This window comes from Rhinichthys klamathensis, unplaced genomic scaffold (assembly GCF_029890125.1).
Source record: "Rhinichthys klamathensis goyatoka isolate OS25496 unplaced genomic scaffold, OSU_Roscu_1.1 h1tg000058l_1, whole genome shotgun sequence".
NCBI classification, from domain to species: domain Eukaryota; kingdom Metazoa; phylum Chordata; class Actinopteri; order Cypriniformes; family Leuciscidae; genus Rhinichthys; species Rhinichthys klamathensis.
The window spans coordinates 1048333-1069900 of record NW_026606603.1 but is presented as its reverse complement, the minus strand read 5'-3'; the positions used below and the strand labels follow the sequence as shown (position 1 = coordinate 1069900).

Here is a 21568-nt window from a genome sequence, read left to right as displayed (position 1 = left end):
ATCTCCCTACTGCTTTCCAAAACAAACAAAAAGTTGCTATACAATACCTTTTAGTTACCAAACAAAGTTATAAAGAAGAAGAAAAAAAGAGATTGCTTGATCACACAAAGCACACCAAAAACAAGCTCAACTGTACCACACAGGGACAACACACCAGTTTCACACTTAGCAACACACAAGTCTGGTGCAGGGGAGAAGTGAACCTCCTCAAGAAGTGTTCACTCTGCTCTCTTATAGTGTAGCTCTGCAACTCTCCTTACGAGCCTCAGGTGTGGTTAATTGGCTGCAAGGCAATCAGAGTGAGGGAGAGACTGACAGGGCACAACAAACACAACAATTTAACAAAGTAAATTACACATCAAAAACACTTTTAATATAATACGTCTCCAGGACGTAACACCTCCACCACCAAGAATACAAACTAGAGTTTGTAGTCAAATATATACACCCTTACCACATTCTTATTTAAGAAAGGTACAAGGTTCAAAGAAAACTGTAACCCTTTAAACTCTAGAGAGAGCATCAGCCATAACATTTTCAGTGCCTTTCTTGTGTCGGATGTCCAGATCATATCCTTGGACAGTGAGAGACCACCGTAATAGTCGCTGGTTGGAACCTGACATACGGGAAAGGAAAACCAAAGGGTTATGATCAGTGTATACAACAATAGGCTTAGAGCTACTCCCCAAGTATACATCAAAATGTTGAAGAGCCAACAACAAGGATAGAGCTTCCTTTTCGATTACACTATAGTTTTGCTGAGTCTTGGAGAACTTTTTAGAAAAGTAAGAGACAGGATGTTCAATATGGCACTCATCCTCTTGAAGCAAAACTGCACCAGCTCCTTTAGCACTTGCATCCACCTGCAGACTGAAAGGCATTTTGAAGTTTGGGGCTGACAGAACAGGAGCATGACAGAGGAGATCTTTGGCAGCATCAAAGGCAAGTTGACAGTCATTGCTCCATAAGAATCTTCGGTTTGTACTAAGGAGGTCTGTAAGAGGAGAGGCTATGGCAGAAAAATTGGGACAGAAACCTCGATAATACCCACTCATTCCGAGGAAGCGTCTCAACTCTCGTCTATTACAGGGTACAGGGAACTCAAGAATGGCTGCAATTTTAGCATCAACAGGTTTAACCATTCCCTGACCTACTTGTTTACCCAAGTAGGTAACAACTCCTTTCGCAAACTCACATTTGGCAAGATTTAGAGTCAAGGAAGCAGCAGTTAGGCGTTTGAACACTTTCTCGAGTGTTTTCACATGATCTGTCCAGTTATCCGAATACACCACAATATCATCCAGATATATCTCACAGTTAGTCACATCTGAGAGTACTTGATACATCATACGCTGGAACGTAGCGGGAGCGTTTCGCATTCCAAAAGCTAGAACCTGGTATTGTAGGAAGCGGTCAGGCGTGACAAACGCTGAAATCTCAGAAGCACGTTGGCTGAGGGGCACTTGCCAATAACCTTTTAACAGATCTAGTTTTGTGACAAAGTTTGCTAATCCAACTCTATCTACACAATCTTCCATCCTTGGAAGAGGGAAAGAGTCAGGTTTTGTTACTTTGTTGACCTTCCGATAATCAGTGCAAAAGCGAAAGGTGTTGTCAGGTTTTGGGACAAGTAAACAGGGGGAGCTCCAAGGGCTCTGGCTGGGGACGGCCAGCCCATAGCGCAGCATATACTCAACCTCTGTCTGCATGATCTCACGTTTTCTAGGATTTGCCCTGTAAGGATGTTGTTTTATGGGGACAGAATCACCAACATCAATGTCATGAACACACACAGTAGTTCTACCTGGCACGTCACTGAACAAGGTAGGGAAGGCACGCAGTAATTCAATTAAACCACAAGATTGTTCATTAGTCAGATGAGAAAGAAAGTGTGGAAAATCTTTCATTATAGCAGAATTATTTAACCTGGTAGAGGAAATTGGTACATCTCTACACATTAAACCATCTTCCTCTAATGAGTAATTCGCCATTACACCTACTGCGGCAACAGAGGACACCACTGGTTGAACCGCAGTTTGCTCTACTGTCAAGTCACAATTAGCCCTGTTCACATAGGGTTTTAGCCTGTTTACATGACAAACACGGCTTTTACATTTGCGGTCTGGGGTCGCAATCAGAAAGTTTGACTCATTTAACTTCCTTTCAACCAGGTATGGACCAGAGAACTTTGCATGTAAAATAGAACCAGGTGTGGGAAGTAGAACCATGACACGATCACCAGGACTAAAATCTCTTTTCACTGACTTTTTGTCAAAATAAGCCTTCATCTTAGACTGTGCTGTAGACAGATGAAGCTTTGCAAGAGTTTGGGCCTTGTGGAGTTTCTCACGAATAGAAGTGACATAGTCATCAACAGGCAAAGCTATGGAACTTGGATTCAGCAGCTGTTCACTTAACAGTTTTAGAGGGCCACGCACTGTGTGGCCAAACACCAGCTCAGCAGGGCTAAAACCAAGGGACTCCTGCACAGATTCTCTTACTGCAAACATCAGAAAAGGAAGACCCTCAACCCAGTCTTTCCCGGTTTCCACACAATATCGTCGTAGCATTGTTTTAAGGGTTTGGTGGAAGCGCTCAAGTGCACCTTGCGACTCAGGGTGATATGCCGTAGAAGTTTGATGGCATATTCCAAGGGTTTCTAATGCCTGTTTAAAAACCTTGGAAGTGAAGTTTGACCCTTGGTCACTTTGAACTACTTTTGGTAATCCAAAAGTAGTACAAAACTTGAGTAGTTCTTTTATCACTACCTTAGCTTTTAACGTGCGTAAAGGAACAGCCTCTGGGAAGCGAGTCGCAGCACACATAATGGTCAGAATGTATTGATGTCCTGACTTAGCTTTGGGCAACGGTCCAACACAGTCAACAATTAAGCGATCAAATGGGTCACTTACAACTGGAATAGGAAAGAGAGGTGCAGGAGGGATCTTCTGGTTGGGTTTTCCTGCGAGCTGACAAGTATGACACGACTTACAAAATCTGGACACTGCTGACTTAAGACCAGGCCAAAAGAAAAACCTAGTAATTCGATGGTAGGTTTTCGTAACACCGACATGTCCAGACAAAGCATTTTCATGGGCAAGTTTTAAGACTTGTTGCCGATAATCAACAGGCAAGACAATCTGCTGTACTGCCTGCCAGCCTAAATCTTCTTGCTGGGGTTTCCACCTACGCATTAACAATCCACGTTCCCAAAAGAAAGCTACACCCGAATTAGGCACATGTGAAGTACCATCTGCAGCCGCTATACACTTGGCTAGGGAAGGATCTGCTTTTTGTGCTGTAGCTAAGTATTCTCTTCCTGTCTTTGGAGGGGTCTCAGAGTTTAATCTTCTATGGATAGCTACGTCACGGTCAGGGTCTGGAGTAACAGACAAGACACACTCTACAGAGCCAGGCTCATTAATCAAAAATGAGTCTGAGATATCCACCACCTCCTCAAATTTCTTGGACTGGGCACGGGTAACTGCGCAGGCAGGAAAAACGGACGGGAAATTCTCGGCCAGATCAGATTTCTGTATTGCACTCGGTTTATATGACACAACTGGTCTAGGAAAAACTGTGCCACCCGCAAGGTCATTCCCTAGAATCAGATCAACACCCTCAACAGGCAACTGTGGACGCACTGCTAAACTGACCACACCACTGACAATGCTCGACCTTAGATACGCAGTATGAAGTGGCACATTCACACAGTGCATTTCAATTCCACGAATCAGCACGTCATTACCCGTAAAAGAGTCAGCAGAGAAAGGCAATATACTCTCGGATATAAAGGATTGAGCTGCACCTGTGTCACGCAAAATTGTTACAGTTTTAAAACCAGAATCAGGAGATAGGGAAACTGTGCCTTCAAATAAGAAAGGATGATAACTCTCTCCACTAAGAGAGCTGTCATTACACATGGTGTGCACAAGTGCCACGTTTCGGGGTTTGGAAACCGCGCTCTTTTGTTTCCAAGCCTTACAATCCGCAATCAAATGGTTTGGATCAAGGCAAAAAAAACAAACTCGCCTATCATCACTGTTTGTAGGTTTACGCACAAATTTAGATGCAGAGTCACTTTTAAATGAATGTCCTGCACGCGGTACTGGTGAGCTTTCCACATTCACAAATGGAGACCGGGCAGATGCGTGGGCTGAGAACACATTTCTGTGTGTCAGCACAAACTCATCTGCCAAGACCGCAGCACTAGCCAATGAGACCACTTTTTGTTCATTTAAGTGCATTACGATATTTGTCGGAAGACAATTTTTAAATTCCTCTAGCAAGATTAATTCCTGTAATTCCTCTAAGGATGTAACCTTGCTAGAAAAACACCACTTTTCAAAAAGAACTCTCTTTTCTCTTACAAACTCAACATACGTTTGTTTGACTGTTTTTGAATGAGCACGAAACTTCTGTCGGTAGGCCTCAGGGACCAGTTCGTACGCTCGCAGTACTGCAGCCTTGACAATATCATAGTCCAGAGAGCTTTCAATTGGCAGAGCCGAACAAACTTCTTGAGCTTTTCCGGTTAGACTACACTGGAGTAATAAAGCCCACATATCTTTTGGCCACCTCAATTTACTAGCGACGCGCTCAAATGCGACAAAGTACGAATCGACTTCGGTCTCTCTAAATGGAGGTACAAGTCTTATATACTTACTGACATCGAAATAGTCGCTAGGGGGTGCATGAGAAAAATCCTCTGTGACGGTACTACCACCAGTCGTTAAGGGTGATGCGACTGATGGGGGCCTAGTACGTGGAAGTGGTATTGGGTTTCTAGCCAGGCGCTGTGATTCTAGATCCAATCTACGGATTTGGACATCTCGGTCAGCCTGCCTCTCCACTACACGAAGCTTTATAACTTCTGCCTCACATTCCTGTTTTTTAATTTCAAGTTCCAACTCCTTTAACTTCAAAACAATGTTTGGATCCTGAGACATAGCCGACTCATAGTTGAGATTCTCCCCCTCCGCTTCCAATGATTTAACCTCAGTGCTCTCATCACTCTCTCTAGGCAAAATACCATCCTCTACTAATTTCTCATACAAGTTATCCTTTAGTACTTGTTTAGTGACGTCTTTTTTTACAGAAACATTAAAGAAATCAGCTATCAACACTAGATCCTTTTTCTTACAGCGATTAAACGCTTCAACAGTAGGAGAAAGAGTAAACCCAGTAAAATCAAACTCCATTATTCAAATGGCCACAACACTTTCCTCCGCACCTACAGTCAAAAACAGTCAAATGTTGAGAGAAGAGAGTACTTACCAGCAGCCAATTAACGGACGGACGAGCCCCCACTTGTTACGATCTACTCCCAGTCTAGGGTTGGGAGAGGGTAACAAACTTAAATAAATAGAAAAGAACGTAAACGTGGAGGGTTCCCTTCAGTCCTCTGCCCCAGAAATGTGAGCCAACACTTGATGCAAACGTAAAATGATTTATTGCATTTAAACAAAGAAAATGGAAGCTTTCAATCTTCAGGAGAAGGTCAGACCAAAACAACAAACAAAAGAGGAAGCTTACTATTTGAAGGAAAACTAAATGCCCTACACAGGTAAAAGAAAATAAATAAACAACATATGCTTCCCTCCACTCCCTGACTAACCAAAAACAAGGATTAATATATAAAAAGAAAAAGGTGGTGACTCAATCTCCCTACTGCTTTCCAAAACAAACAAAAAGTTGCTATACAATACCTTTTAGTTACCAAACAAAGTTATAAAGAAGAAGAAAAAAAGAGATTGCTTGATCACACAAAGCACACCAAAAACAAGCTCAACTGTACCACACAGGGACAACACACCAGTTTCACACTTAGCAACACACAAGTCTGGTGCAGGGGAGAAGTGAACCTCCTCAAGAAGTGTTCACTCTGCTCTCTTATAGTGTAGCTCTGCAACTCTCCTTACGAGCCTCAGGTGTGGTTAATTGGCTGCAAGGCAATCAGAGTGAGGGAGAGACTGACAGGGCACAACAAACACAACAATTTAACAAAGTAAATTACACATCAAAAACACTTTTAATATAATACGTCTCCAGGACGTAACAATATAATGACAAATTATTTATAGCAATAATTTCAAGTTAACAGTGAGTTTCTCTCTACTGTCAGCATCAATAGCATGTAAATGTCGCTCGTCCCTCAGTTTTTAAAATAAAATGCAGAATGTGGTTACAGTAAATATACTTATAATGGAGGTCTATTGAACAAACATTGAGTATTTGTAAGTGCCCATATTATGCTATTTTAAAGTCTCCTAAGTTGTTCCCTTTCAGTCGTTCACGTTCGACGTAGTCGACGTGTCGACTGATTGGGATCACGCTTAGAGAGACCGTCATCTTCGAGTACTATTAAAACGAGCCAATGAAATTGGCGTGTGTGAAATGCATTACACACTCCGCCCCCGCGCCGTGGGTATGAATACGGAAGTGGATACACGCACTAGATGTCTTTCACTTCGGAGCCGATCGTCTTTGATGTCTCTGAAGAGTGCTGTTGTTTACAACGAGCGAGCAGGGGCGGACTGGCCATCTGTGTGATCTGGAGAATCACAGAACGGCCGGTACTCCAGGACGGCCGGCGGGCCGGCCCACCACCCGCCACACACGCAGTCACAGACATACCAAGTCTCACGGAAGTTCCGGGAGTCTCCCGCATATTAATAGCGGCTCCCTGATGCCCGCAAATTAGTTAAAATCTCCCGGAATCTAGAGCGAGGAAGAGCGCGCATGCGTAGCGCGCGCACGGCAGAGAGAGGGAGCGAGCTAGAGACCTTGCGTGTGTGTGCTAGTGTGTGTGTGTGCCTCACGAAGCGCATACAAGGACCCAACCAGTGCGGGCTGGCTTTTATCTTTACTACTCCCGAACCGAATTAATCAGAAATTAATTTGCAAGTTACTTGCTAGGGATGATGTTAGGAAGTCAGGGTTCTCAAGTTTTATCAAAAGCTTGGAGTGAGATCACATGCGGTTAGGGGAGGAGCCTAAATGGAGCCCCGCCCCCGCCTAGCCCCGCCCCCAATTTTACCCATTGTTCATAATTAACCAGCAAAAATGTAAATTATAACAATTGGTAAATCTGATAAATGACAGAGCAATTCATCACATCAAATATAGGCCTACTCTTTAATGTTATATTTCAAAATTAGGCTACAAATATATAACAAATTGCTCCAAAATGTTTGGAAAAACAAATATTTCTGCATTTTTCCCTGACATCTTTGAAAAATACAAATGCAATGGCAATGATTAGGCTAATGTATGTTTTGACAGGATATACAATATTACCAAGAGCACTCTGCTTTAGCCTTAATGTAGCCTAACTAGAAATACTATTAATACAGTATAATATAGAATTTAAAATAAACTGAAGAAATACATCTTCATTCCTTCCCATACCATTTCCTTAGCCAAACTGAGCCAAAGCTTTTGGCCTGGTTGCAAAGCAGTTGTAGAGTTTTTGACTGCATCAATAATGTATACGATGGGCTATATATTAAATGTTCTAGAACTTCTAGTCTAAAAATGTTAGGCGAGCTTTCTTCCAACTTACTTTCTCCATCACGACGTGTGTTCGCGCGATGTCGCGGTGGCCGAACTTCCGTGTGTGTTCGCGGACTTCGCGCGTCTATAAGTTGCCTATAACGAACGCAATCTGGCCGAGATGCGGACGCGCTGGCGGCAGGAAACTTATCTTTGTGTGCCTGCGCCTCGTATACAACGTAAAGCTTGCATGACAACTTGGTTGGCATTGCCTTTTCAGCGTGAGAAATACACGGTGTGGCGTGTGAGCGTGTGAACTGGTTGAATTGCGTGTGTCTCACGGCCAATGCGTGAGACTTGAGAACCCTGGGAAGTGATATTCAGCTTGCTACATTTTTAATGATTACAGTAGTTAAAACAGCTAAACTTAAACATTTTAGCTGTAAAATGCAGTAGCTAATATTAAGAAATATGTTGTGCTTTTACTTTTAAAAATGTTGGTAACGTTACAGTTAATGCTTACAAACTTTGAAGATTTTTAATACAGAAGTTACATTTGTAATGGTGTAGGGCCTAGCCTATTTTCATTTAGATGTGGTATTATTATTTGTGCAGTAGCTAAGATTAATTACTGCATAAATTAATTAAGATTATTAAGTAATAAATTCATTTTAAGACAGCATGGAATAGATTGTATAATATGCTGTTAGCTATAATTTGGATGGTAGTATCATGAGCCACAATTGAAGTCATGTGACACTCATGCCAGACGGCAGGCGTTATTGTTGTCGAGTTTCCGCGCGCCGATTTCTTTGGGCCGGGCCTAGTCAAAGTCCAGGGCCGTTTTTTAGTCCCAGTCCGTCCCTGCGAGCGAGTGTGTCGGTGTTCTTCTGGAAAACTCTCCCAGTGCTGGTGGTTCTACAGCGCGAGTGCAGCGGTGATCGCGAGCTTTGATCTCTCAGCTGCTGTTTACAGCTTCAAATTTCTAAAGCTTTGTGTTGACGGCTGGTTAGAGGGCAGAAAAGTGAGTGCTTCACTGTTTCAGTTCACTGTTCAGTGTTGCCGCGGTCATTCCCCTGTGTGCTCCGGCACTGGTGACGGGTCCTATTTCCTGAAAGAGCAACACGGGTGCGTTTGCATCTTTTTCACAAAAAAAAAAACAAAAATTATATATTTTTTTTTTGAAAAGATGTCATTCCACCTGTGCGTTTCTGGATGCGGTCGTTCCCTTTTCCTCTCGGTCACAATTGTTGCATCACGTGTTTGGGCTTCCAGCACGCTGAAGCAGCTTTTGTGGGCGGTACATGTTCCCATTGCGGGAATATGACTGTTGCGGTGTTGAGATCGAGACTCACCTTCGTCCGCGAAGCGCGAGTCCCCATTACCATGCCCCACCATGCCCGGGTGCCGTGTGGGATGGGTGAACGGAGGATAGTGATGGAGATCTCAGTAGTAAATATGATACACCACCTGTCAAAAGATTGATTGACAGGTGGGCGTGTCTATCCTTTGATCTTCCCCCGCCCTTCCGGTTCCTCCCCTTCCTGCCCCGCCCCTTCCGGTTCCTCCCCTTCCGGTTACCTTTGACCTAGTTCCACCCCTTCCTGTTAAACTTTCTGTCAAAATGATGGATGCCGACCTTTGATCTAGTTCCGCCCCTTGTGGTTACAGCTTCTGTCAAAATGATGAATTGTTTGAAGTTTGTTTGATCTAGTTCCACCCCTTCCTCTTAAACTTTCTGACCAAAATGATGGATGATGACAGTTTGTTTAATCGTTTGAAGTTAGTTTGAGATGTATTGGCCTTTGATGTTACAGTTACAAAGTGATGTGATAGTTATTTTTTCAGCGCATCCCCTCGCTATGCCTAAGCTTATCATAGCAGGTGTGTGTGTGTGTGTGAGAAAGTGATAAGAAAAAACTGTAAAAGTTTATTAGTCACAAGTATTCTGTTCTTTAAAAGAATATAAAATAAAATCTCACACAAAAAGTTTAAATAAAATGAAGCCACAAAAAATTGCAAACAGTTAAAAATGTATGAATGACCTTGCACTGTCTCAAAAAACATAGGGAGCGTGTGTGTGTGTGTGTGTGTGTGTGTGTCAAAGCAGGAATTCCCCTCCCTCCGCATTGCTGGAAGTTTTATCTCACACAGAAGTTGAAAAAGCATGTTGTTCATTTAAATTTAAATGAAATGGTTATAAAATTTACATTTAGTCATTCGCAAATATTTGACACTGACTCAAGTTGAAAAACCATGCTGTTCAATTAAAAGTATATAAATTAAACAAAAATAAAATCATCTTATGTTTCACCATGGTTGAAAAAACCCACAAGTGTTTTCCCTTGAAGTCTTTTCTCTCCGTCACACCAGCGTGTGGCTGGGCTGGTATCTGTTTTTGTGACACGTTCCTGAGCCCATTGAGAAATATCTTACACAACAGTTGAAAAGCATTGTGTTCCTTTAAAAGTGTATACATTTAAATATATAAATAGTTTACTAATTTAACTAAAGTTGAAAAGCAATTTGTTCATTTAAAATCTTACTAAATTACTGAAGTTGAAAAGCATTCTGTTCATTTAAAATAAATATTTTACAAATTTACTGTACCAATTATGTTAGATTTAGATAAAAATAAAATCATCTTACATTTTCACCAGGGTTGAAGTAGCTCCTATCACATAGATGTCCATATTGACCATTTAAAGTTGAAAAGAACCCAGAGTATTTCTCTCTTTCTCTCTCTCTCACACCAGCGTTTGACAGGTGTGTTCAGTGATCAGAATGAGACTGTGAATGTTTTGCTAAATTTATTTCATAGTGTATAAGCATTAAAAGTTTGAAATGGATCTTTTTAAAAATATGATTTTAATTAAATTCATAAAAAACAAATATGCTATATCGATGGTCTCTGGGGAAAACTTGACTATATTTTTTGTTTTTATTTATCAGGGTGCATGTAAAGAACTTTGAAATTTGCGGCTCTCACAAGTTATCTCACACATTGTGTGAAATGTTTAATAATTCCTCAAGTAGTATCTGTGAGAAAATCCCCACATAGGCCTATCTGAAGTGAGAGAGCAACAATGAAGACTTTTAGAATCTGTGATGCCTCAGGCCGAGCCCCATTGATAGCCTGCTTATAAGCTCCTTCCGATCACCAGCACATCTTCAGAGAAATACGTTACTTTACAATAATGTTAGCTTCAGGATATAGGGTGACAGAGCAGATGTGTCACGGTAGACATATTCTCTGTCCCTTCTAGTCTCGTGTTTATGTTGTTGTATGAGTGCACGTGTGTAGTGGGCGTGAATGTATGTCATTAACTAATCCGCTCCAGCTGATCATCATTACATCACCAGCTGCAGACACTCTCACCACGCTTTATATGCTCACCGTTGTGTTCTCATCTTTGTCAGATCGTTGTTCGATGTTGTCGGTGTTGGTGTTTCCAGTCTTCGTGTTCCTGCCCGGTGTTCCCGTTGTTCGTCGTTCTGTTGGATTTCGTCACCTTGTGGATTGTCTTCTCACCATCATCTCATCACGGCACTTTCACTAGTCTGACCATCGAAGTCCCTGCGCCACCCACCACCATCGGCTTGTACTGTTCCTGTCTGTTTGTGACTGTGTCATCATTAAAAGTGTAAACTCGCATTTGCTTCCTGTTGTCATTGGATTATTATGACAAGATGAGGCTCTGTGCATCATGTAATGTTAGTCTGCTAACACCTTTCCAGAGCCAAAGTTTTGTTTGTACTAAATTTATTTCAAAGCATAATCGTAAAAGTTTAAATATGATCTTTTAAAAATGAAAAGATTGTTTAAATTAAATCTTTACCGTTTTAATACATTCATGTTTTTTAGAAGTTTACTGTAATGATTTTGTTTAACGGTGACCTAAAGTATAATTGTTATTAATATAGCCATAATGATTTTTGTACTGCAACAGCATATTCTACCCCGTACACCTAAACACGACCATCACAGAAAACTGCATTTTTACATTGTTTTTTACATACTGAAAATTCCCACATAGGCCTATCTGTTGCACTGGTTCCATAAAATCAAATAAAGTATATAACTCAATGTATAATGACAAATGTATTCAAACAATTTAACCTTAGTTTTAGCTAAATTAATATATATATAAATATAAAATATAAAAACTCCTTACATTTTCATAGAACTGAAGAAGTAGTAGAAACTAGATATATGCAATGATAAAAAACAAAAACAAATAGTTTAAGATGTCATAAACAAAAACCCTCCCAGATCTTTCAGGGATAAACTACAGGGTGAGATGAAGCTTCACACCCTCACAGAGACGAGAGGAGTGACAGGCCAGATGAGGGTCACAATTATGTCGCAGCGTATGCAATGCTAGTCTGCTTTTCAGAGGTTTATTCATATTAAACTCGTTTAAAAGCATAATCTTACAATTTTAAATGAGATCTTTTAAAATTAAAAGACCGTTTAAATCAAATCTGTAAAGTTTTATTAAAATCGTATCTTCTACTTCTGTATGATATAAATGATTTTCATACAAGGTATTATTTTTACTAAACATCGTTTGTTCAAAAAATAAAAAATGTTATGAATCAAGAACTGTGCTTTGGCGTCTTAGATCTTATTTCAAACAGTATTTTTGTCCATGCGACATGAAACATGTTGTCACAATGTTTTTGTTGTTTTAAAAGAAATCCCAGGACTCTACATTGCTCTTATTTAGATTAAGTTGTATCATTTAGAAAATCACCACACATGTTCAGAGACGCGATGTGCCTCTGTGGTCCATGACGCTACATAAGTAAAGTTTGTGTTAAGCGAATATTTAATTTTACTCGTCTTAATTCAAAGCATGATCTTACGGTAGCTATGATCTATTGTACGTATAAGATCATTTTTACTTTTCTTGTATCTCCCAAACTATTCTTATTCATTGTGGAAACACACAGGGTGAACCCCTTTACTGAGAGTATACTATCGGTTATCTACTCAAAATATATTTAGAATTTTAAAATGTTAGCCTTTGTTGATGCGACAGGCCACATGAACAGACTATGGAGAGAGCTGATGATACTATGGCGGGAAGCATGCCCTTTGACCTCCTCGATTTTCTAGGCTTTTTGTCAAATACCCTACAACTTAGTCCTTAATGGTATGCTGTGTAGGAATTTCTCCCATCTAGCGGGGAAATTGTATTTTGCATTCAAACGCATAGTGCTCTCTAGCGTCTCACTTTTTCAAATACATTTTGCAACTACGGTAACCGCTATGTGCCAAGAAGCTACGACATGTCGTCCAATTGCACTTCATCAAGTTTAACTATACACGTTCTACCGTTATGTTGCCTATATAATGAATTACACAACCACGGAATGAAAAAGCTTGTAATTTAGAACATAACACTGACTTAACTGTCGATGAGAAAGCAGGACTTCAGTGTCCCTTTCAAAGTCTTTCTCCTTCATTAGCTCTATCCACCTGAGAAAAGCCATCCCCGATATTTACCCTCGTTTTGAATTTGCCGGTCGCGTTTCCTTTTAGATTAAATTTTTAAGCTTTATCATGGCTACGAGGATTGCATTATGAAGTGCCGTGCAATCTTTCAAATTTGCCGGGGGAGTGACAAGCGCCTCTCACTGACCTCCTTGTGTCCGTTTCAGATGGTTTCAGTCAGCCGGCTCTGAATGAAAACGTGTTGTAGAAACGCGTTGAGGTAGCCTAGTGCTTTTTGTCCCTCTCTGCTATTATAGTTTTTCAAGATGGCGGAACGATATGGAAGCCTCCATGGACTTACCCGTCAGAACATCGGCAGAGCTAATTTTACATCAAAGAGGTCATATTTATGAATAAAGCCTTTTAATATTTTATTATATTTAATTCCCCTTAAAACCAAAGATTAAGTTTAATGACACTAGTTTGCAACGTTCCCCCCAAAATCAAATACTCTATACGATTTGTATTACACTTTTCAAAGGGTAATCTTACTTTAAAGTTTGAACAAAAATGTAAAAGCACTTCTTCATGTTTGCTGTGTTCTGACACAATGTCATTAATTGGTACTTTTTTCCTTTAATCTTCTTTTAAAATATACTTTTCTTATTTATACAAAGGTTCAATTTCAGTTCATTTCCTAGCAAGCATAAAGTAACAAATATGATATATGATATGTCTGATGCAAAGTTTTTTGCAAAAGAAATATGTGCTGCAAAACACCAAACAGTTCAACTCAGACGTAGACTAAAAATTCCCTTGGCTAGAAAAAATCTCTACAAAAGATCGTTTCTTCCTATGGCAGTGATTATCTTAAATCGTACAGTGTTTTAATTGAAACAATAGAGCGACTGCTAATAGTTTTTAATTTTTCTTTTTTACAGTGTTTAACTATATTATTTTTTGTATTTGTGTTGTTGATATGTGATGTGTCTTATGTTACAGTGTCAAAGAAAAATTTCCGCTCTGTGAAAACAGACTGGACAATAGAGTTCAATCAATCAATCAATCATACGTAAGGTGGTTTTTCAGATTTTCCGCCAAAAATCAAATACTGTATTAACCTTTTCAAAGATTAATCTAGCTTTTAAAGTTAGAATAAAAAACAAACATATCTTCATACATGTTGTGTTCTGACACAAGGCCATTAACCGGTTCTTTTTGTTTTAAAAATTTACTTTCTACAAATATCAGCCTGATAAATATGTACTTAATACAAGATGAAACAAGATAATCATGCTACCAATTACGTCTGACACAATTTTTTTTAAGAAAAGTAGTGTTTTAAAATGCAACTAAACCAGATGATTTTTCTTTTGACAAACCTACAGAAATGCATGTCGATTACTAAGTTTCAGGCATAGTGCAAACATGCAATGTTTGAGAAAGTGTAATCTTTGCTCGGTCTCACCCACAAACGCAAAACTTTGTGTTGGGTGATTCGGGCATAGCTTTTTACTAAAAGAAAATATTATGGAAGTCATTGTCAAACCGTAATTATATTTTATTTATTAATTATAGGGCTTCGTGCTGATTTAAAGTTTTTGTTATTAACTAATACCTTTATTTTATTTTTTACATCCAGCACAATTTTTTTTCCAAAAATTGTTCTCTAACCCCAAATAAACAGATAATGGAATGTTCACAAGCTACAGTTAGATATTATTCTGCTTAGTATGCGTGTAAATAGTTGTGCTTAAATGTTTGGATGTATTTTTACACGCCAACATATTTTGGTCACACCGTAGTGGTACAAAGTTCCACACTCTTGTAAAGACTATGGTCTAACTTTAAAACATAATCTTTATACATGAATTCAAAAAGACCAAATCACTAAGAAAAGCACCGTTTATAATAATAATAAATATACAAAAGTTCACAAATGATGGTTTTATTACTATTCAGATAGCAGACGACACTGGTTCACATTTTGAATGTGTGTCTGTTTTAGGTGAAGACTTTTCTTTGAGAGCCGTCAACATTCATTGTTTATAGGAATAAATTACCATTAATAATTTAAGTGTTTGTACTCTGAAGTATTTCTGTTTGAGAATGTTTGACTAAATTGCAAACTTTCCCTCTATCTACGATGTGGAATCACACAAAGTATTAACATGCTGTTAATATAAGCAAGTATTACTTAAGTTACTTATAAGTAACTATTAACACGAAAAGCAAGCGCATGCTGTTTTACACGTAAACTATTACAACAGAATCACATATGACTATTGCACTGAGAGAGACCTATTCATTAAGACTGTTAAACAAAGTTCGGTGTTTAAACTTAAAATGACATGAAAGATGAGTATTGCTGTTTTTCTGTTACCTATAAAACTATTATACTTCAAACTCGTCTAACTATTGCCCATTTCACAGCACAGTCATAGATACATTGTTATGTTGTGTATGTCGCTAAACAACGGTTAAGCTAATGAATTACCGTTGAAAGGCGGGATGATTCATTTTTTATTCCGTCTACACCGATACTTTGACACTAGAGTTTTAGTCAGGAGTCTTTTAGGCCTGATCCAGAAAACAGGCATTGTGTTTTATGTCTTAATAATCGTTCTTCTTTTTATGAAAAGTAAGCAGTTTTTTGGCCTCATCGTCAAAAATGTTTTAACATATTGTAAATATCAATTGTTATATAAATTATATGTGAAACACGCTCAGTCGCATTAGAGTCGGATTCTTGTTTAAATTTAACATTGTTATTGAACCGCTAGTGTTCTTAAATTGTTTACCACGGTTTCATTTTTAACAACACTATCGTAACACTTTTCGTATTTTGTACGATGTTTTCTTTACACTCTCACCCCATGGATATCCGTTTCCTACGGTTAGCTGTAATGTTAGTGAACTCTAGGCCTTCTCTTTTTTCATATACGACAGTATTTGCATGAATCGGCTTGATTTAATAAAATGATGGTTTAAACCACATTATATTATTATACCATCCTAGTTTTTAAATATCTCTTAAATGTATATTTTTAACCCTTTATGCGAATGCGAATATAGAATATCGCACAAGGATCTCTGAAATATTTTTTTCGTGTAAAACAACTATGTAGATCTATCTATGTTTTTAAAAATACAAAGACATCTTTCTCTAAGTGACCCTCAAAATCTGGGGATACAACAAAACACAGTGCTTCTGTGTAGCTACGATGATTGATCAGAAAATTACTTTTGTCGCTTTGTTTGAAGAAACACTTTAATCAGCTTGTGCTTGATAATTATTAAACAACCCTCAAATCGGTAATGACGTGTTTTACGCGATATTGATATCGCGTTTTAATTTAAACTCAATGCACTAAAGTTTGTGACGGTTCAATGAGTGTTTGTGCAGTGAGTGCTCGTGTGTTTTGTCCCTGAGTTATAGGCTGATTGCCGGGAGGCGTGGCTTTACACCTGAACCAGATTATGGTGCTTTAAAAGACACTGGGTCAAACAGAGACGGGAGTTCGATGGCTCGCGGGTGATGTTGCAGCTCTGGGACGCGGCACGCAATCATGTTTTGCTCTAGGGCATAGCTGACCAGACATTCAACTATTTCATCAATATCTGTTTTTACATTTTTTGACAACAGTGACACACAGAGATCTGTTACAAACGTACACATACAGAGTAGGTCGTCGACTTCGAATTCCTCACGAGATTCAAGCATCACATCCAGAACTTTTCTGAGGATTACGCCCATCGGTTCTTTGCCGTTTAACCTCTTAACCGTCTCCAGAGCGTCGGCGCACTGAAGCGTTTTTTTATTTATTTAGTTCAAATATACTATCAGATTTAATGTTATACCTTGACAAACTATACATCATTAAAAAGATATAAGACTCAAGATTCAGTATTTGACCACTATTGTATTCTGAGAAACTTATAGTGACAGTTATGTCTTAATTTGTGTCAGGAGTTATGAAATTAAAAAATGAGTCGTTACCTTTAATATGAATTATGAGCCTCAGCCGGTCTCATTCAGAAAAAAACTCCCGTGCGATCGTCATGACAGCGCTTGACAAAACAACGTCCCTCAGGGCTTTTAGCTCAAACATGTGCAGATTTGGAGAAATATTGATAGATTCTCATAGCTTTACATTAGACTTCTATAGACAGGAATAATATTTATTGAATTTATACCCAAATGCGTCGATGTAATCATTTTGAGCGCTGTATACTCTGTACTGTGTTATCAATTCATCCTGAAAGTGAGGGCGCTGTTTGAACAGAAGTCCATAATATATGGATCACATGAAGAAGAGCCATAATCATGTGACATTCAGGAAGTCCTGCCACAACAAAGCTATCCGAGATCGCTGTAAAGTGCAGATAAAGATGTTTTGAAGACAATAAACATGATTGCAATGATATTTGATTTACCTGTGTTCTTCGAGTCATGTCAGGTATTTTCATAATAATTGATTATATGTATAATGTAATGCTAATCGAGATAGACTTTCAAATTGTGCAGAATACAATAAAATAATATATTTTCTATCTGATTTTTTTATCTGAAGCCAAATCAGATTACAGAAAGTTATTTAAAACACTCGACTTGCGCTATAAAGTAAGTTTGGAGAACAAACATAGTTTTATTCTCATAAATTGTCGTGTATTGATGGTGTGCTAAGCTAACATGCTAGCTAGTACTGAGCACCTGCTACCTTACTTCGGTGTAATTTTTATGATTTTTTTCTAAATAAGAATGCTTACTGAAATGTTTCGTTTTTCAAAAAGGGCATTTGATACAGTTTCACTGTGAAGTGAGAACTTTTATAAAATAAATGAGGGATTGAAACAGTGTGAATTGCTAGTCGTTAGTGATTATAATGCAGACAAAAGAAAAGCATATTTAGAGCAATAAACTGGCTGGAGAGGTGTGAATATGTGCAGGGGAGACTGAGACTGAATGGGGCTCGTTTTTGCATCACAAAACAATAGAGGCAATAGACTGAATAGATGCTTATAAGAAAACAATAAACACCAGTCTAATCAAAATAAAGTCATATGACATGATCTTGAAAAACATTGAACTAAATACAGAGTTTTAGACTTATCATCTTCAAATTTTAAATATAACATGGCCAGACATGTGGCTTTAGCTGCAGTGCATTTCTAGATTGCTACAATGCCAACTTCAATTTTATTTTCATGAAGATGTTTCATAAAAATAAATGTATAATAACTTTACAAAACTTTGAAGCTATTTATAACTATTTTTTTCATTATGATAATAATTAATTCTACATTTACAATAAACTTCCAGGTGTCAGCTTTCAAATGAGATCTTACTTGTGCTTTTAGTACAAAGGGTTCATGAACTGTATCTGTTTCAGTTTGGGAATGCCATATCTGGGGATTTTTCAAAAATGGGCTTGAAGCTTAACAGGTTAAAAACATGGGCGTAATCCTCAAAAAAATTCTGGATGTGATGCTTGAATCTCGTGAGGAATTATTATTGTTAAATTGAACAATAACAATGTTCAATTTAAACAAGAATCCGACTCTAATGCGACTGAGCGTGTATTTACATCATCGTGTTTGCATTGGTGAAAGCAGAGAGAGTGCAGAAACTGCTTTGCAATGATAAGATCTTCATTCTCGCGATCAACACACTCATCTGTTCAATGCTCATCACGGCAACATTTTATGTGATGGGAATAGATCTAAATACTTTAAAAACATCTCACGATTCGTTAATCTCGATAGCTGTTATGGTAAAAACGTATAATAGCAGTAGTAAAAGTATTCGGGAGAGAGTTTCACATGTAATGCGTTGCTTTTTCATATGCAAGCATGTCAGCCAATCACAGCAGTGGCCGCGGTTACACTGAATCCCACAGCAGACACGCCCCTTCAAACAGAGTGTTCAAATCAGAGGCTAAAAGCAGGCTAGGAAAAATGCCATTTATTTCTAAATTATAATTATTTTTTATCTAAAAAACATACTAACATTATAAGGGTAACCCAGGAAACATTATAAAAAAATAATAAAAAAACATTCTAGGGCACCTTTAAAGTAAGATTACCCTTTGAAAAGTGTAATACAAATCGTATAGAGTATTTGATTTTGGGGGGAACGTTGCAAACTAGTGTCATTAAACTTAATCTTTGGTTTTAAGAGGAATTAAATATAATAAAATATTAAAAGGCTTTATTCATAAATATGACCTCATTGATGTAAAATTAGCTCTGCCGATGTTCTGACGGGTAACTCCATGGAGGCTTCCATATCGTTCCGCCATCTTGAAAAACTATAATAGCAGAGAGGGACAAAAAGCACTAGGCTACCTCAACGCGTTTCTACAACACGTTTTCATTCAGAGCCGGCTGACTGAAACCATCTGAAACGGACACAAGGAGGTCAGTGAGAGGCGCTTGTCACTCCCCCGGCAAATTTGAAAGATTGCACGGCACTTCATAATGCAATCCTCGTAGCCATGATAAAGCTTAAAAATTTAATCTAAAAGGAAATGCGACCGGCAAATTCAAAACGAGGGTAAATATCGGGGATGGCTTTTCTCAGGTGGATAGAGCTAATGAAGGAGAAAGACTTTGAAAGGGACACTGAAGTCCTGCTTTCTCCTCGACAGTTAAGTCAGTGTTATGGTCTAAATTGAAAGCTTTTTCATTCCGTGGTTGTGTAATTCATTATATAGGCAACATAACGGTAGAACGTGTATAGTTAAACTCGATGAAGTGCAATTGGACGACATGTCGTAGGTTCTTGGCACATAGCGGTTACCGTAGTTGCAACATGTATTTGAAAAAGTGAGACGCTAGAGAGCACTATGCGTTTGAATGCAAAATACAATTTCCCCGCTAGATGGGAGAAATTCCTACACAGCGTACCATTAAGGACTAAGTTGTAGGGTATTTGACAAAAAGCCTAGAAAATCGAGGAGGTCAAAGGGCATGCTTCTCGCCATAGTATCATCAGCTCTCTCCAAAGTCTGTTCATGTGGCCTGTCGCATCAACAAAGGCTAACATTTTAAAATTCTAAATATATTTTGAGTAGATAACCGATAGTATACTCTCAGTAAAGGGGTTCACCCTGTGTGTTTCCACAATGAATAAGGATAGTTTGGGAGATACAAGAAAAGTAAAAATGATCTTATACGTACAATAGATCATAGCTACCGTAAGATCATGCTTTGAATTAAGACGAGTAAAATTAAATATTCGCTCAACACAAACTTTACTTATGCAGCGTCATGGACCACAGAGGCACATCGCGTCTCTGAACATGTGTGGTGATTTTCTAAATGATACAACTTAATCTAAATAAGAGCAATGTAGAGTCCTGGGATTTCTTTTAAAACAACAAAAACATTGTGACAACATGTTTCATGTCGCATGGACAAAAATACTGTTTGAAATAAGATCTAAGACGCCAAAGCACAGTTCTTGATTTATAACATTTTTTATTTTTTGAACAAACGATGTTTAGTAAAAATAATACCTTGTATGAAAATAATTTATATCATACAGAAGTAGAAGATACGATTTTAATAAAACTTTACAGATTTGATTTAAACGGTCTTTTAATTTTAAAAGATCTCATTTAAAATTGTAAGATTATGCTTTTAAACGAGTTTAATATGAATAAACCTCTGAAAAGCAGACTAGCATTGCATACGCTGTGACATAATTGTGCCCCTCATCTGGCCTGTCACTCCTCTCGTCTCTGTGAGGGTGTGAAGCTTCATCTCACCCTGTAGTTTATCCCTGAAGGATCTGGGAGGGTTTTTGTTTATGACATCTTAAACTATTTGTTTTTGTTTTTTATCATTGCATACATCTAGTTTCTACTACTTCTTCAGTTCTATGAAAATGTAAGGAGTTTTTATATTTTATATTTATATATATTAATTTAGCTAAAACTAAGGTTAAATTGTTTGAATACATTTGTCATTATACATAGAGTTATATACTTTATTTGATTTTATGGAACCAGTGCAACAGATAGGCCTATGTGGGGATTTTCAGTATGTAAAAAACAATGTAAAAATGCAGTTTTCTGTGATGGTCGTGTTTAGGTGTACGGGGTAGAATATGCGTTTGCAGTACAAAAATCATTATGGCTATATTAATAACAATTATACTTTAGGTCACCGTTAAACAAAATCATTACAGTAATCTTCTAAAAGACATGAATGTATTAAAACTGTAAAGATTTAATTTAAACAATCTTTTCATTTTTAAAAGATCATATTCAAACTTTTACGATTATGCTTTGAAATAAATTTAGTACGAACAAAACTTTGGCTCTGGAAAGGCGTTAGCAGACTAACATTACATGATGCACAGAGCCTCATCTGCTCTGTCACCCTATATCCTGAAGCTAACATTATTGTAAAGTAACGTATTTCTCTGAAGCTGTGCTGGTGATCGGAAGGAGCTTATAAGCAGGCTATCAATGGGGCTCGGCCTGAGGCATCACAGATTCTAAAAGTCTTCATTGTTGCTCTCTCACTTCAGATAGGCCTATGTGGGGATTTTCTCACAGATACTACTTGAGGAATTATTAAACATTTCACACAATGTGTGAGATAACTTGTGAGAGCCGCAAATTT

At 38.2% G+C, this 21568-nt stretch overlaps 1 protein-coding gene across 1 annotated transcript in view; it reads right to left on the bottom strand.

The window, feature by feature from the left end:
* Positions 1-21568, bottom strand: part of LOC130083739 (E3 ubiquitin-protein ligase TRIM21-like) — a 47805-nt gene that overhangs the window by 1052 nt on the left and 25185 nt on the right. The window lies entirely within an intron of this gene.